Genomic DNA, 15909 nt, shown 5'->3' on the forward strand with positions numbered 1-15909 from the left:
GTCCAGGGGCAGGTTCACGAGGTGGTCCTCCTCCTTCCCACCTCTCTCCTCACTGGGTGCCCGTAGATCAGGAGTGTGGGGCTGAAGTGCAAACAATACTGTAAGAAAATAAAATAAATAACTTAAAAGGGGGTGCCATCTAAGGCAATCTACATACTCATGGTCCATGGACTCCACAAGGCCACAAAAGGGGCAGGTATCTTGGGAGTCCGTGAACCGCTGCACAGCTGCATGGGACTGCTGCATGCAACACCCTCCACCCCAGATCCTCAATGTTAAGAGGAAGGACTCCTCTACAGAGGAATCTCCACTGGGATCTCTGCCGCCAGACGGCAACAGGGCACACCTGACAATGGGCAACAGCAAGGTAGTGAAGGATATGCAGCAGCAGCCCAAACAGGAAGCCCCTCTGTGCAAAGTGAAAGGGCACAGGGGGCATTTTCACCAGCTCCCTATGTGCTGTGCTTACCATCTACTGATGATACATATTGTTTTATTGATATGTGTTACAGTCTCCTTGTGTAAACTGCTTGCAGACCTTCCCAAAGAGTGAGGCAAACAAACACAAATTCAAGCTGTGACATAAACAGGGTTAATCAGTCATGGAGCCATTTGACAGGTTCTCTCACTCTGGCCTAGTCTGAAGGAACAGCTGGTTTTAAGTAGTTCACTTGTCTGATAACTAGGCTGCGAACTCTGGGTGCAAGTATTCATCACATGACTGCCCACCTCCTAGCGCCCCACCCAAACAAATAGCATTTTTCTTCATCTGATATTTTTTATAACCAATAAACAAAGATCTTCAAAGAAAACGAAAGCTTCTATTTGTTTAACGCCCTGGTGACTTTTTTCCCCCAGATTTGCATGCCGTCCAGGAAATTAATCTTTAAATTGTTCCACATGTAACTTGGAGACTCCAGACTATTCCAGGTGGATTGACAACCCCACTGATAAAAGATCCATTTTCCACACACTGATATTTAAATCCTGAACCATTCCTTAATATTAAAAATATGCCCAGCAAGGACATAGTACTTAAAGAAGGGTGTCCAAACAACCAATCGCTATCCCAGTACTCCAACCCCTGAGCAATCGGGGGAAAGACCTATGGTTAGGAGTGATAGGGTACAGAGGTCTGCAGGAGCTTGAGTTACGACAGACTCAGAGCACCTGAATGTACAATGATCGTATTTGCAGTCAATATAACTTTGTTAAATTGTTCCACATATAATTTGCTGCTTAATAACAGTGACACCTTAAGGCTGGACCTTAATCCAACTTTCTATCTGTTCTGTCCCAGTGAGAAGGAATAGTGATAGATGAAGAGATTGCTTATGGCAGTAACAAAGATCCTCGCTGTCCCATTGACCCCATTCAGGAAGAAGTACGAGCAACATCTGTGTCAGTCGTCATTTTATCAACTACTACTCTTAATATGGCTTGTCTATTCAGATAGAATGCAGAGAGGGGGCTACTTTAAGTGTTGGGAATCATGTGTCCATCTCTCCGTTATCCATTTTGGTGCAGTTTATTCCTCTCCTCCGATGCCCCTGCTCCAACGATTGCAAAGCTTTCTGCTGCTTCGGTCATTCTTCTAGTGCTATAGGAGGACAGGCCGATTCCCCCTACAGCAAGGAGCAGTGCAGAGAAGTTAATGAGTCGGTCAGTACTCTGGACCACGGCCTCACCCGCAAGCTGCATCTGTGCAAATCAGAAAACCACTAGTAAATGAAATGTAATTCCCCATTTATCTCTTTCCCTCTCCAGATCAAAGGGGAACATTCCCCGCCACCCAATTCTTTGGCAACAATTCCTATTTCCAAAAATCTTTAGATAATTGTGATAGGTGCCTCTATCCTACAAACCACTTTCAGTATTTTGGCCAGCTGAACTTTTCACCTGGAACCCTTCTCTCTAATCGTGTCTTTCTTGTACATCTGTCAGGTACTCCTACTGCCCTATTACCATGGGCGGTACGGTGGCACAGTGGTTAGAACTGCTGCCTCAAAGCTCCAGGGACCCGGGTTCAATTCCAGCCTCGGGTGACTGTGTGGAGTTTTCACATTCTCCATGTGGCTGCTTGGGTTTCCTCTGGGTGCTCTGGTTTCCTCCCACAGTCCAAAGATGTGCAGGTTCGGTGGATTGGCGATGCTAAATTGCCCTTTAGTTCCCAAGATGTCTAGGTTAGATAGATTAGCTATAGCACATGTGTGGGATTACAGGGATAGGGTGGGGGAGAGGGCCTGGGTAATCTACTCTGTCAGAGAGTCGGTGCAGATTCGGTGGGCTAAATGGCCTCTTCTGCATTGTAGGGATTCTATATGATTTTATAATAGTGGAGAGGTTTCCCTATCATCTTCTCCATCATCCAGAGGAGAGATTTCTAAACATCTGCCTTACTTTCCTCTTGAGTGCAAAGAGGTTCCTTTTTCTCTATTTCCCCTTCTGTTGATTAACAGTTTTTCATACTCCCTAACCTCCCTTTTTGTTTCCTTCTCTGTTTTCTTCTGTATCACTCACCCTTTTGATCAAATGACATTTGTTTTAGCATCCAGTCCTATTTATCCATCAATCCCAGCACTTGGCAAAGCTTGGATGGCACAGTGGTTAGCGCTGCTGCCTCACAGCACCAGGGACCCAGGTTCAATTCCTGCGTTGGTCACTATCTGTGTGGAGTTTGCACATTCTCCCTGTGTCTGCGTGGGTTTCCTCCGGGTGCTCTGGTTTCCTCCCATAGTCCAAAGATTTGCGGGTTAGGTTGATTGGCCATGCTAAAATTGACCCCAGTGTCAGGAGGATTGTCAGGGTAAATGTGTGGGGTAACGGGAATAGGGCCTGGGTGAGATTGTGGTCGGTACAGACTTGATGGGCAGAATGGCCTCCTTCTGTACTGTAGGGATTCTATAGCTGTCAGAGGATAACTATCCTATAATTTCCATCTCACATTTAAATATCTCTCCTTTGTCCACTGTTTGATTTGTCATCCACTCCTGATCTAGGTCCCCTGTCCTCCCACTGAATTATCTCATTACCTCAGAGTGCAGGTTATGGACAACTCTTTCCATCACTTCACTGATGGTTGTTAAGGAGGCTGAAAGGGTGGGTAATGGGCCACGTTAGATTGTTCCTGTTTTCTTTTTGTGGTTAGATCATCCTGGGCAATCTCCACATTGTATGGCAAATGCCAGTGTCAGAAAAATACTGCAACAACTTGGCTCAGCGAGTGCTTAGCTTAGGTAGAGAACAACCAACAAGCCTTAGTGTTGCCCAGCAGAGCTCTGTCACAGAATGATATCAGTGGGTTGGACACTGGTTGCCATGATGTTGAGAATCTGGAAAGAGTAGAATCGTTCACTCAGCCTTGCTGGTGGTGGGAATGTTCATTGGGTTTCCATTCCTGTTAGCTGCCTGATTGCTCACCATCATTCTCAAGTCTGCATTGGTCTGCAGTATTTTTTTAAAAAATATCCATTCATGGGCTGTGGGCTTTGCTGGTTAGGCCAGCATCTGTTACCCACCTTTGAGGAGGTGGTGGTGACTTGCCTTCTTGAACTGCTGCAATTTGTGTGTATAAGAATTGCATTAATTTGAATCTGGGGCCTGTAGTTTGGTGTACCTGGCACAACCTTCTATACTTTGCACAAGCAGGATTGTATTATAGCATATTTTCACACATTATAACAGTGACTACACTTCAACATTATTTACTTGGTTGTGAATGATGTTCTCTTGACTTGATATTGACTCAGGATTGCAGGAAGGGCCTGGGGGTTAGACTCTGGGCACCAGGAGCTTTGCTGTGAATCATACCAATTGTGGAGCTGAGCACGGCACCATAAGGGTTAAACATCAAACCGCATGATCCAGTAATAATGATGCAGTTTGGCAATTGCGATGTTGGTTTTAATATTTAATCTGCCTCTTATATAACAGCCGCTGATTTTAATCCATTGAGAGTTGGAATCAGTGAAGTGAAAGGACAAAAACATCCAGCTGCCACTCTAGGATGGGTCAAAGAATCTTACAAAGAATTTCACTTCCCTCCCTTTGTCAGCATTTCCCACCCACATCCCCATTAACGCTCCCATCGTCCCCAAGTCAATGCCACATCCCCAGTCAGATTTATTTCCACTCCCTTCACCCCTCCTCCACTGGGACCCTAGCTGGGGATAGTGCCATGGAAACTGGGAACCTTGACAATATCCCAGCGAAGAGGCCATTCTTCAGGTGAGCACGTTCCCGCAAGCTCCCCTTGTAATCTTGAGAGGAAGTGACCTGACAGTTTGCTTGTGACTTGTATAAGGAAATGGGAAACTCATGATATGGGAAAGAGGTGAAGAATGTTTCAGCAAACAGTCACAGGCCTGGTGGGCTAAAAGGCTTCCTTGAATGACACAATTCCAAGTCCAAGCTGAATCAAAAGATTGCAACAGGGGAAATATTTACGTTGCTAAAGTTAACCTCAGCACTCCTGGTTAGGGAGGGTTGTGCCAGTTACCCATTGATGTACACCTTGGTATCAGGTGAGGACTGGACGAGGATCAGGCCAAGAATTGTGATGCCCCCCCCCGCTGAACTGATTTGCTAACACTCACTGTTGATGGTCACATGGATAAGGATTTATGTGAGGTGAGGTGCTATCAAGGAACCACAGCCCAGCTTATGCAGGAATAATGACAGAAAAATGGCGGAAGGGAGAGAGAGATGGGGGGGGATGGGGAGAGGAAGGGAGTGAAGGATGGAGAAAGAGATAGGAAGGAATGAAGGGCGAGGAGAGAGAAAGAGGAGTGTGATAAAACGGAAGAGGAGGCGAAAGAGGAATAAAAAGATATAAGGCCAAAGGAATGAGAGAGGGAGAAGTGAACTAGGAGGCAAAAGAAACAGACAATGAGAGGAGGAGAAAGGATCATGAGATACACACAAACACGTACTGTTGGCGTATCTCCCGGATAATGATTGCAGACTCCATGTTAGATAAAGAGGTTTTTATGGAAAAATGTGTTTAAAAAAAAGTGATTCCAGGTCAGTCACGGGTTAAAGCCCCAGAAAACAATCTCCTGTTTGTGAGAGTGGATTTGAAGATTATTCTCAGCAAAATCTAACCAATCTCCAGATTAAGGACCGAAATGAAGGAAAAGCGGAATTCATATCCCTGAAAAACTTCATCAGCTAAACAGTTTTGTTTGTACAAACTGATATCACTGCACGTTACTGGCTACATATTAATGTCATGATGCGTTACTGAGTGCATATTCCATACAATTTACAGCATAGGAACAGATCGTTCAACCCAAATGTCTGTGTGTTTGCTGGTTTTATGCTTCATGACACAATCCTTTTTTCATCTTCCTTCATTTCGTATCAACGTATCATATTATTTATGTTCATCTAATTTCCACTTAACTGTATATGTGCCTTTTGCCTGAATTAATCTTTGTGGTCGGGAATTCCACATTCTAATCACTCTCTAGATAAAATAGTAGAATTCCTTTGTGGATTTCTTAATGACTATTGTACATATATATCATATTTAAAAATATATATATATATGATCCCAGGTTTTGATATCCTCTGCAAGTGGAACCATCTTTTCTACATCTACCCTGTTAGGTCAGCCCTCAGCCTTCTCTTTTCTAGAGAAAACAGCCGAAGCCTGTTTTATCTTTTCTGGTTGTTAAACCTCACAGTTTGGGTCTCATTCTTGTAAAACAATTTTTGCATTTTATTTAGCACTTTCATGAAAATGCACTCGGTGTGGTCCAGCTAGGGTTCTGTAGCTTGTTTAAGCTAGGTCCTCTGCTTTTCAATTCCATGCCTTTAGAAATGAATCCGTGTTTCTTTTTAATGGCTCTGTTAACTGGAGTTGCTATTTTTAATGATTCTTAAAATCTGTGCCCCTAGATCCCCTCGCTCCTCGACCCCATTTAGACCCTTATCTTCCAAACAGTATGTGGCCCCTATATTCTTCTTACCAAAATGCACCATCTCACAATCGATCTATATTGAAACTTGTTTGCCAGTTACATGCCCATTCAGCAAGCTTATTCATGTTTTCCTGTACAGCGTCCTAGTTTTTAGTGTTAACTGTACCCCCAAATTTGATGTCATCCACAAATTTTAAAATTGTACTTGGAAATGATGAACAAAAGATGATTCCAGCACCGATTCCTGTGGAACATCATTTCCCACCTTTTACCTTTAACTTATTGTTTTCACTTTGTAGCCAGTTTGCATTTCTTTCTGCTACTAGTCCCCTCATTCCACATGCCCTGACCTTCGACGTACGTCTATGGCACCTTACTGAAGGCCTTTTGAAAAACCAAATATTTTATATCTACTGCAGCACCCTCATCCAGTCTTTTTGTTGCTTTACTATGCGTCATTGTGTGACTGTCACATCGTGTTACTGTGTGAAGGCCACTGCGTGTGGCTGTGTGAATGCCACGGCATGCAATCACGCATCCTCTCCTGTACATTCCCTACTTAAGTTAGAGAAGTTCTACTAACCTGTAATAGTCGGAAGTAATTGGGAGTTAATCTGTTCAGCCGAAGTATCATGTCCAAAGTGACATAGGGATGGTACTTGATTCCAACAAGAGCAGCGTGCAATTCCAAATGTTCCCAGTCTGTGGAGAGGAAGACTCCACGTTATCGTCAACGCAGTTGGATCCCGCTGAGATGATCAGTCCTGCCTGATGGAGTGGAGTGTGGCGCAGCCTTTGGTCTGACTGGATGCTTATGGTGACTGGCCGTAAACAGCTTTTTATATCATGCCTCTCGCACTCAGTGATGTCACCGAGCTATTGAGCCGTCTGTCAAATGGCATCAGTGTTATATGTTCAGGATATTCCTTCGCTTCACCGAGTCCCAGACTCAGATACATCAACTCTCTCTGTGATCACTGTGCTGACAGGACCTGCCTTGGGCTGAATCAAAACAACACAGCTTTAACAATGTCTTCCAACATAGCCTCTTCCGCCAGACAACTGGGGACTTTGAGATGACTCCTATTTGACCTTACCGCTCCGACATAGGAACTGATGCTGGACACCAGCTCTTGGCCGTCCACCACCCCACCCCCTTCCTTCTCTCCTCTCTCGCACCCTGTCCCCCCCCCCTACCCGACTTCGACACTCCCTTAGTTAACAGCACTCACCCCCCACTGCCACTCTGTTATCAGCACTCGTCTTTGCTTCCCACCCATAGCTCAGGTACCAACACTGTCCCGGATAATGACTGTCACTGAGGGGGCAGTCTCCCTGCCTCCTCAGAATTCTCAGATACCTGTACTTACCTTCACTCCTAGATAGCAACACTCATTTTCAGCACACTCTCCTCAGCTTCCAGCTCTCACCCCACCTCTCAGATCCCCAGTTACTAGCACTTACCCTCAAATCCCAGTTACCAGCAGTCACCCCCTTGTTTTGCCCCTGCCTGATGCCGATGCTCACACCCCCTCCAACCCCTGCTGATACCAGCACATACCCACACCATCTACTCTCCAGTGACTAGCATTCAGCCCCACCCAGTGCCAAATTTCAGCACTCATTCCTGCCCCTCCCTGCTTTTATTTTAGACACTGCATAAACAGAGCACTGAGTTGATTGCATCAACGATGGTCCAGCTAGCGTTAGATTAAATCAATTCAAGTTCAGGCCACACTGACAAAGATGCATTTAAAATGGAGAAACATTTTGATTATTGGGTTTCCTCCGTGGATGGTGAGGTGGAGGAAGGATTGTGGCGGTGGGAAGATTATTCTGTGGGAACATGTCCACAGTTCCCCAGAGCTACACCAACTCTGACATGAGATAATACAAAATTCAGATAAGGGAGGGAGCAAGATGCTGCCCTCCGTCCCATCACAGTTGACAATCACCAAGAAACGCTACCGAAGCGACTCTGATTTAGCCTCCGGGAGGCACCTGAATGCTAGTGACTGTGAGAAGCTGCCTCACCGGCCTCCTCAGTACATAAGAACACAAGAAATAGAAGCTGGCCATTTGGTCCCTCTAGCCTGCTCTAACAGTAAGATCATGGTTGATCTGAAGTAGCCTTAACTCCACTTTCCTGCCTGCCCCCCATAGCCCTCAACTCCCTTGTCAATCAAAATTCTGTCTAACTCAACCTTAAATATATTCAATGACCTAGTTTCCAATCCACACTTGGAGAGAATTCCAACAATCTCAGAGGAAAAATTCCTTCTCATCTCCATCTTAAAGGGGAGACCCCTTATTTTAAAACTATGCCCTTAGTTCTAGATTTCCCTACAAAGAGAAACATCATCTCAATATCTACCCGGTCAAGTCCCCTCAGAATCTTATGTTTCAGTAAATTCACTTCTAATTGTTTTACTCGCCAATGAATTTAGTTTAGCCTTTCCTCATATGACAACCAACCCCTTCATCCCAAGAATCGCTTAAGTGAATTTCCTCTGAACTGCCTCCAATGCAAGTATGTCCCTCCTTTGACCAAAGCTGCCCATGGTACTCTAGGTGTGGTCTCTCCAAGGCCCTGTACAGTACAGTTCTAGCAAGACTTATCTACTTTCATCTCCCTTACAATAAAAGAACATTCTGCTTGCCTTAATTACTTGCTGTACCTGTATGCTGACTTCTTGTGGTTCATGTACAAGGACACCCAGGTCCATCTGTACCACAGTATTCTGTAGTCTTTCTCCATTTAAATAATACTCTAATTTTCTCGCCAAAGGGGACAACCTCACATTATCCCGCATTTTTATACCCGATCTGCCAATTTTTTGCCCACTTAACCCCCCCTCACTTAACCTGTCTATATTCCTTTGTAGACTCTTCGTATCCTCACAACTGGCTTTCCTACCTACCTTCATATCATCAACAAATGTGGCTCCAATATAGCTGGTCCCTTCATTCAAGCCATTGAATGCAGATTATAAATAGTTGAGGCCCCAGCACTAGTCCCTGTTCCACTCCACTAGCTGCACTTTGCCAACCTGGAAATGACCCATTTATAAGAACATAAGAAATAGGAGCAGGAGTAGGCCATCTAGCCCCTCAAGCCTGTTCCACCATTCAATAAGATCATGGCTGATCTGATAGTGGGTTCAGTTCCACTTACCCGCCCGCTCCCCATAACCCTTAATTCCCTTAATGGTTAAAAATCTATCTATTTGTGACTTAACCACATTTAACGAGGTAGCCTCTACTGCTTCATTGGGCAGAGAATTCCAAAGATTCACTACCCTCTGGGAGAAGAAGTTCCTCCTCAACTCTGTTCTAAATTGACTCCCCCGTATTTTGAGGCTATGCCCCCTAGTTCTTGTTTCCATTGTAAGTGGAAATAACCTCGCTGCTTCTACCCTGTCTAGCCCCTTCATTATCTTATATGTCTCTATAAGATCTCCCCTCAACCTTCTAAACTCCAATGAGTACAGGCCCAGTCTACTCAATCTCTCCTTGTAAGCTAACCCCCTCATCTCCGGAATCAACCTGGTGAACCTTCTCTGTACCCCCTCCAAAGCTAATATATCCTTTCTTAAATAAGGGGACCAAAATTGTACACAGTACTCTAGGTGCGGCCTCACCAGTACCCTGTACAGTTGCAGCATGACCTCCTGGCTTTTATACTCCATCCCTCTCGCGATAAAGGCCAACATTCCATTTGCCTTCTTGATTACCTGCTGCACCTGCAAACTGAGTTTTTGCGATTCATGCACAAGGACCCCCAGGTCCCTCTGCACAGTAGCATGTTGTAATTTTTCACCGTTTAAATAATAGTCCATTTTACTATTATTCCTTCCAAAGTGGATAACCTCACACTTACCAATGTTATACTCCATCTGCCAGATCCTTGCCCACTCACTTAGCCTATCCAAATCTCTCTGAAGACTCTCTGTGTCCTTCACGCAATTTGCTTTCCCACTCATCTTTGTGTCATCCGCAAACTTTGTTACCCGACACTCGGTCCCCTCCTCCAGGTCCCAACTCTCTGTTTCCTGTTAATTAACCAGTTCTCTATCCATGCTAATGTATCATTCCTAACACCATATGGTCTTATGTAGCATGTGTATTGTATTCTTTTGTGTGGCATCTTCTCAAATGCCTTTTGAAAATCCAAATCCATTAACTGGTTCCCCTTCATCCACTTGGTTTATTACATCCTCAAAAACCTCTAATAAATAAACATGATTTACTTTTTACAAACACGTGTCTAAATGTCTTGGTACTACTTCTTTAATAATGGACTCTAGCATTTTCCCAATGACAGACGTTAAGCCTAGTTTCCTGCTTTCTGTCTGTCTCCTTTCTTGAACGGAGGTGTTACATTTGTAATTTTCCCAATCCACTGAAACCTTTCCAAATTTAGGGAATTTTGGAAAATTACAACCAGCTACTTCTTTTAAGGCCCCAGAATGTACGTCATCAAGTCCAGGGCACTTTGCAGTATTCCCATTACTTTTTCTCTAGTGAGCAATTACTACCTTTGTGCACTTAGCAAGACCACCTGTATTTATAGCAGCTGAAATTCTACAGAGGTGAGTTAGCACTGCTGTCTGGACAAAGCAGTTCCAACCAGCTACCTGACTAACTGCAGCTGCCTTTCCAGTGGGGAGCTTGTATATCCCTGACTAATTCTGAAAGAAACTTAACTCTAAACAGTAAATTGTTGTTAAGTGCAAGCTAGGATAAATTTTAGTAAGTTATTAATCTTTAAAAATTCCCTCATTCAGCACATTCCTGAGATTACACTCTGTCTAGAGCTGAACTCAGTGATGAGCTGCTATCTGCATACTTAGTAATTCACTCTTCCCACATCACCAAGATGTTACAACAATGGCCCATCAGCTCCTTCTGTCACCAGCCCATATTTGAGAGAATGTCTTCAGGTCTCAGTGATTGCAGCCTGTCCCACACTGAACTGACTGCCTCTTCCTCAGGATCAGGTTCCTGGGTAGTCAGTCGATGTTGCCCATGTAGTACCCAGGCACTGAGTGTTGCTGGATGGTCATCAATAAATCAATCCTATTCTCCATGTGATAACCATATACACCAGCAGGAGTCACTGCAGGCAGCGAGGATTCTGTTTAATTCACCCAAAGGTGAAGTCGAGTCATGGCCAAGGCTGATGAATGCTAACTCAGTACAAATTAGGGGAGAACTTGGACTTTACTGCTTTGCATGGCGCTTTGCATGGCATAATACACAGTCATTGATTGTGTTACTGTCTGGTCCCTCAGCACCTTCCCTGCTTAGTACAAACTCAGCATATGGGAAATTGTAGATCAAAGAATTCCTACAGTGCAGGAGGAGGCCATTTGGCCCATCAAACCTGCACCGACAGTAATCCCACCCAGGCCCTATCCCCGTAACCCCATATATTTACCCTGCTAATACTCCTGACACTATGGGTCAATTTAGCATAGCCAATCAACCTAACTCGCATATCTTGGAGTGTGAGAAGAAACTGGTGCACCCGGAGGAAACCCACGCAGAAAGGGGGAGAACTTGCAAACTCCACAGAGTCACTCAAGGCCTGGAGCCCTGGCATGGTGAGGCAGCAGTGCTAACCACTGTGCCACTATGCCACCATATGGAGAAACCCCTTGCAAAGGAACAGCAAGAGGCCATTCAGCAGCGTTACAGTCATAGAAACAAGGGGAGTTATTCAGCTCTTCACACTTCGGGACATGTCACAGGGTCCTTTATAAAGACTAATGTCGAATTCATAAAATTCACTGCCTTTGGAGGGGAAGATGACAGTAATCTAAATTACAGAATTTCACACCACAGGAAGAGGCCATTTGGCTCATCACAGTTGTACCAGCCCTTAGAGTTATCCCATTAGTATAAATCCTCCGCCCTTTTCCCAGATATCTCTAAAATGTATTTTTCAAAATATTTACCCACTTTCAGCAGTGATTACAAATTTTGTTCCTACCACATAGGAACAAGGAGCATTCATCCCCTCGAGCCTGCTCTGCTATTTAATAAGATGATGGCGGATTTGATAGTAACCTCAAATCTACACTCCATCTACCCCGGTAACTTTTCACCCCTTTGCTTATCAAGAAACTATCCACCCCTGCCTTAAAAATATTCAAAGACCCTGCTTCCACACCCTATTCAGGAAGAGCATTCCAAAGACCCTCTGAATTAAAACATTTTACCTCATCTCCATTTTAAATGGACAACCTCTTTTTAAATAGTGACCCCCTTGTTCTAAACTTTTAAAACCCCTAGGTCTACCACCAATCAGATATTCCAGGTTCCAATAAACTGCTACATAAATACATTTCTCAGACCACTTCATTTACATGATCATTTCAAGCTGTCACCTAATTATCGACTCACTCGCCGTTGGAAATCATGGTTTCTAATTTAGCTTCTCAAAAATAAGTCAAAATTTGATCAAACATCTGGAGTCTCGGCATAAATTCCCACATCATAACACCGGTTGTGCAAGTGCCCCATGAAACACCTTGGGAAAGGTGCTATACAAATGCAAGTTCTTTTTCAACCTTCTCTGCCCCAAATGAAAAGAACCCAAATATATCTCCTCATTCCTGGGATCATTTTAGTGAATTGCTTCCGCACATTCTCCATGGCACTGACATCCTTTCTTAACAAGGCTTCCAAAACTAGACAATATTCCTGCAGCAGCCTGATCAATACAGATTCAAAGTTGCCCCTATTCTTTTATACTTCTTGTCTCTATTTATAAAGTCCAGAATTCAATATTGCATTTTAACAGCTTTAATTGTTCTCCCAGTTCTGAAGATTTATGTTCCTAATCCCGAAAGTCTCTTTCAGCTGCCCTTTTTAAAGAAATGACATCCCCTAAAAAGGAGGGTCAAACTCCTGGAACCTTTGAAGAAACAGAAGGGGATGGAAGTTGGGATTTCTCTGGATGAGTGAATTAAGATGGGCCAAATAGCCTCCCCATCCATTATTATTTTGTGATCCAAGAGTATAGAAGTATGGAATCTGTAGTACCTGTTAATTCTCAGATACTTTCAACCAGTTTACTTACTCCAAGGTTTTACCCCGGTGCCCTTATTTGCAAGGTGGACAAAGGACAAACACAAGTAAAGATTCAACAAGTTTATTAAATAACACTATTAACCCTTAAATTACCCACATAAAACAAGAGGATACCCCAGCAGATTCAAGTATACTACCCGTAAAGATGGCTTGGTTAAACTGCAGGCCCGATTCTCTGAGTCCCCTCTGGTCTGTCGTCACGAAGGTGAGTCTCGATGGCCGCTTCTTCCTTCCTTCCTTCTCTGGTCAGTCTTCCGAATGGACACGGCTGTCTCCCCTGTCGAGTCTTCGCTCCTTGTGCCTCTGAGTGTGTCCCTTTATCCCCAGCCTGCTTGCCTTTCCAGAAACTTCTCTGGCTTCTGGCCAATGAGGTCCCAGGAGGGGGTTCCAATACCCAGTGGGTTTCTTGATGTCTGCCTGACAGGACACCAGGGTCCGCCCCCCAGGTGTCCATCTCCATGTTGTTAAACTTGTTATCAGGTAAGGTTTCTACAGGATCTCTTGGTGACAGAAAGTCTGGCCCGATCTGGGCTTCTAACAATAGACCGATGCATTTCAATGAGGTGCCATGATCTCCTGCTAAGTCTCAAGTAGAGTGTAACGACCTTTGATGGGTGGTTGATGGGTCAGGCCCAGACACATTTGTGTATTGTACAATTGGCCTGCCTGCAGTTTGACTGTGTTTGATTTCAAAATGCCCAATTCTTTAATTTAGGATATCCAATTTTATCAGCCTTAAAACTAGGCCCTGTATATATCACCACAAATCCTTCGTCAGCCCCCAATCTGCTTATCCAGGTGAGGTAAAAGATCCCATGAGTAGGGAGACCTCCTGGTGTCTGGTACAGCATTCTTCTCTCAACCAAAGCCATCAAACAAATAGATTAACTGACTGTCCCACAGGCGCCAGTGAGACGAACATTGTGTACAAAATGACAGCTGTGTCCAAGGCATAACAGGTGACTGCATCTCAAACAATTCATCGTTCTTGATATGCTGTCAGATGTTTTGACAAGGAATTGATAAGAAAAAAATCTGAAATAAATAGTTTCTATGTTATTCAATTGTCAAAACAGCAACGCAAACAGGGAATTGGCATTTGGACATTGTGTCTGTGTCAACCCTCAAATACCATGTCACCGCTATTAGGCTCACCATACTCATTCCTCACCAGTCTAGCCCTCAACTGGCTTTCCATCAGAGACTGAACTAGACTGTTTGCAAACTTGTCTACTTGCACCCCTGGTATATCACCCATCTCTACTCCAGCCTCAGCCCATCGACTACTGAACCCCTTATTCATGCTATTGTTAGCTCCAGGCTTGATTATTCCAATGTTTTCCTGGCTGGCCTCCTATATTATCCCGTCCATACACTTTGACAAGACCAAAATTCTGCTGCAACCTGGTCCCATTCACCCACCAGCCCCTTGGATATTGACCAATATGAGTCCGAGTGCATCAACACCTCCCAAATGTCAAAGTCTCATTGTGCTTAAATACTTTCAAGGATTATGTCACGGGCTGAAGTACTTACAAAGAATATTCACCACTGATGCTCCAGATCTCCCTTCTATTGGGCTTGGCTCCAATTCACAGTGACTCACCAGGCTTGTTCTGCTGCCCAGCTCTTGCTTTCTCCCTTTTCATAAGCGCTCTAATGCCTCCTTCTCATCCAGCCTGTACTCTGAGCTCAGGCTCCACCTTTCTTCAATCCATGCTTCAGCTGAGGCTCAGCCCTCAGCTTCTTCAGGACTTCCGCTCCTGTGAGAAGACCCATGCTGACTGGATCCCCCTACCCAATATCCTCCCAGGCCGAAGGCCTCTGTTGTCGGGGAGCTGGTAGAGACACAGTTGTCTTTCCCTTTTCTGATGCCATGTGTCCCACCTAGTCATGAACCGCCACCACCAGTTGACTGCCAGGCTTCGGTTGTCATGAACCAATTAGGAGAGAACTCCATCCTCTTCCTTGATCCTCGTCCAGCATCTCAATGGTTTCCATGCCTGTTTGGCTTCCCTCATCAGATGGTGCTGGGTTGGGGTATCCAATAGTGCTGACTGAGGTCTGCATTGACCAGCTGAAGCTGCCCGTAATCCTCTTTTGAGATGGATGGCAAAAAGCCACATGTGGTTGGGCCTGGTTTGGATCTCACTTAGTAGTACATCGGTGGCACGCTGCTGAATCCTAGTCCAAACGTCATGAGGAGTCAGGGTCAGAAGGTGGCCTTTGGTTTAACGAACAGGCACAGCGTCAGCCACAACCTCCTCTAACCAGGCAGGGGTGGGTCACTCCAGTGGTCAGTTTTCTGACCAAGGGCATCAGCAGTTGTATTACTTTTGCCTGACCTGTGCTTGATTTGGAATTGGAACTGAGAAAGTCTGGTGGGCCAATGGGTTTCTGTTGCTCCAAGCTTGGCAGCGATTTGAAAGTAGCTAAGCGGGTTGCTGTCTGTAGATACTTCAAACTTTGTAACAGAATATCTCTGAACGTCTAGGAAATAGCCCACCTCAAAGCTAGCAACTCGATCTCCAGCCTGAAATAATTCCGCAAATTCATCGCATTGGGCTTGACTGGCATAAGTGATCACAGTTCCAAAGACTCTTTTCTCATAGAACCATAGAATCCTACAGTGCAGAAGGAGGCCATTCGGCCCATTGGGTCTGCACCGATCACAATCCCACCCAGACCCTATCCCCATAACCTCACACATTTACCCTAGCCAGTCCCCTGTCATCAAGGGGCAAGTAGTTTAATGTCTGCTCTCAGTGGACGGATCAAGTAGTTTAATGTTTGCTGGGAAACAGCCATTTCATTGCATGGGATTTCCATGCCTGACATCCATGGCAGATGTGGTTGTTGAGCGCAATCTCATTTGATGTGTCCAGCC

Source organism: Mustelus asterias, chromosome 21 (genome assembly GCF_964213995.1).
Source record: "Mustelus asterias chromosome 21, sMusAst1.hap1.1, whole genome shotgun sequence".
Lineage (NCBI taxonomy): Eukaryota > Metazoa > Chordata > Chondrichthyes > Carcharhiniformes > Triakidae > Mustelus > Mustelus asterias.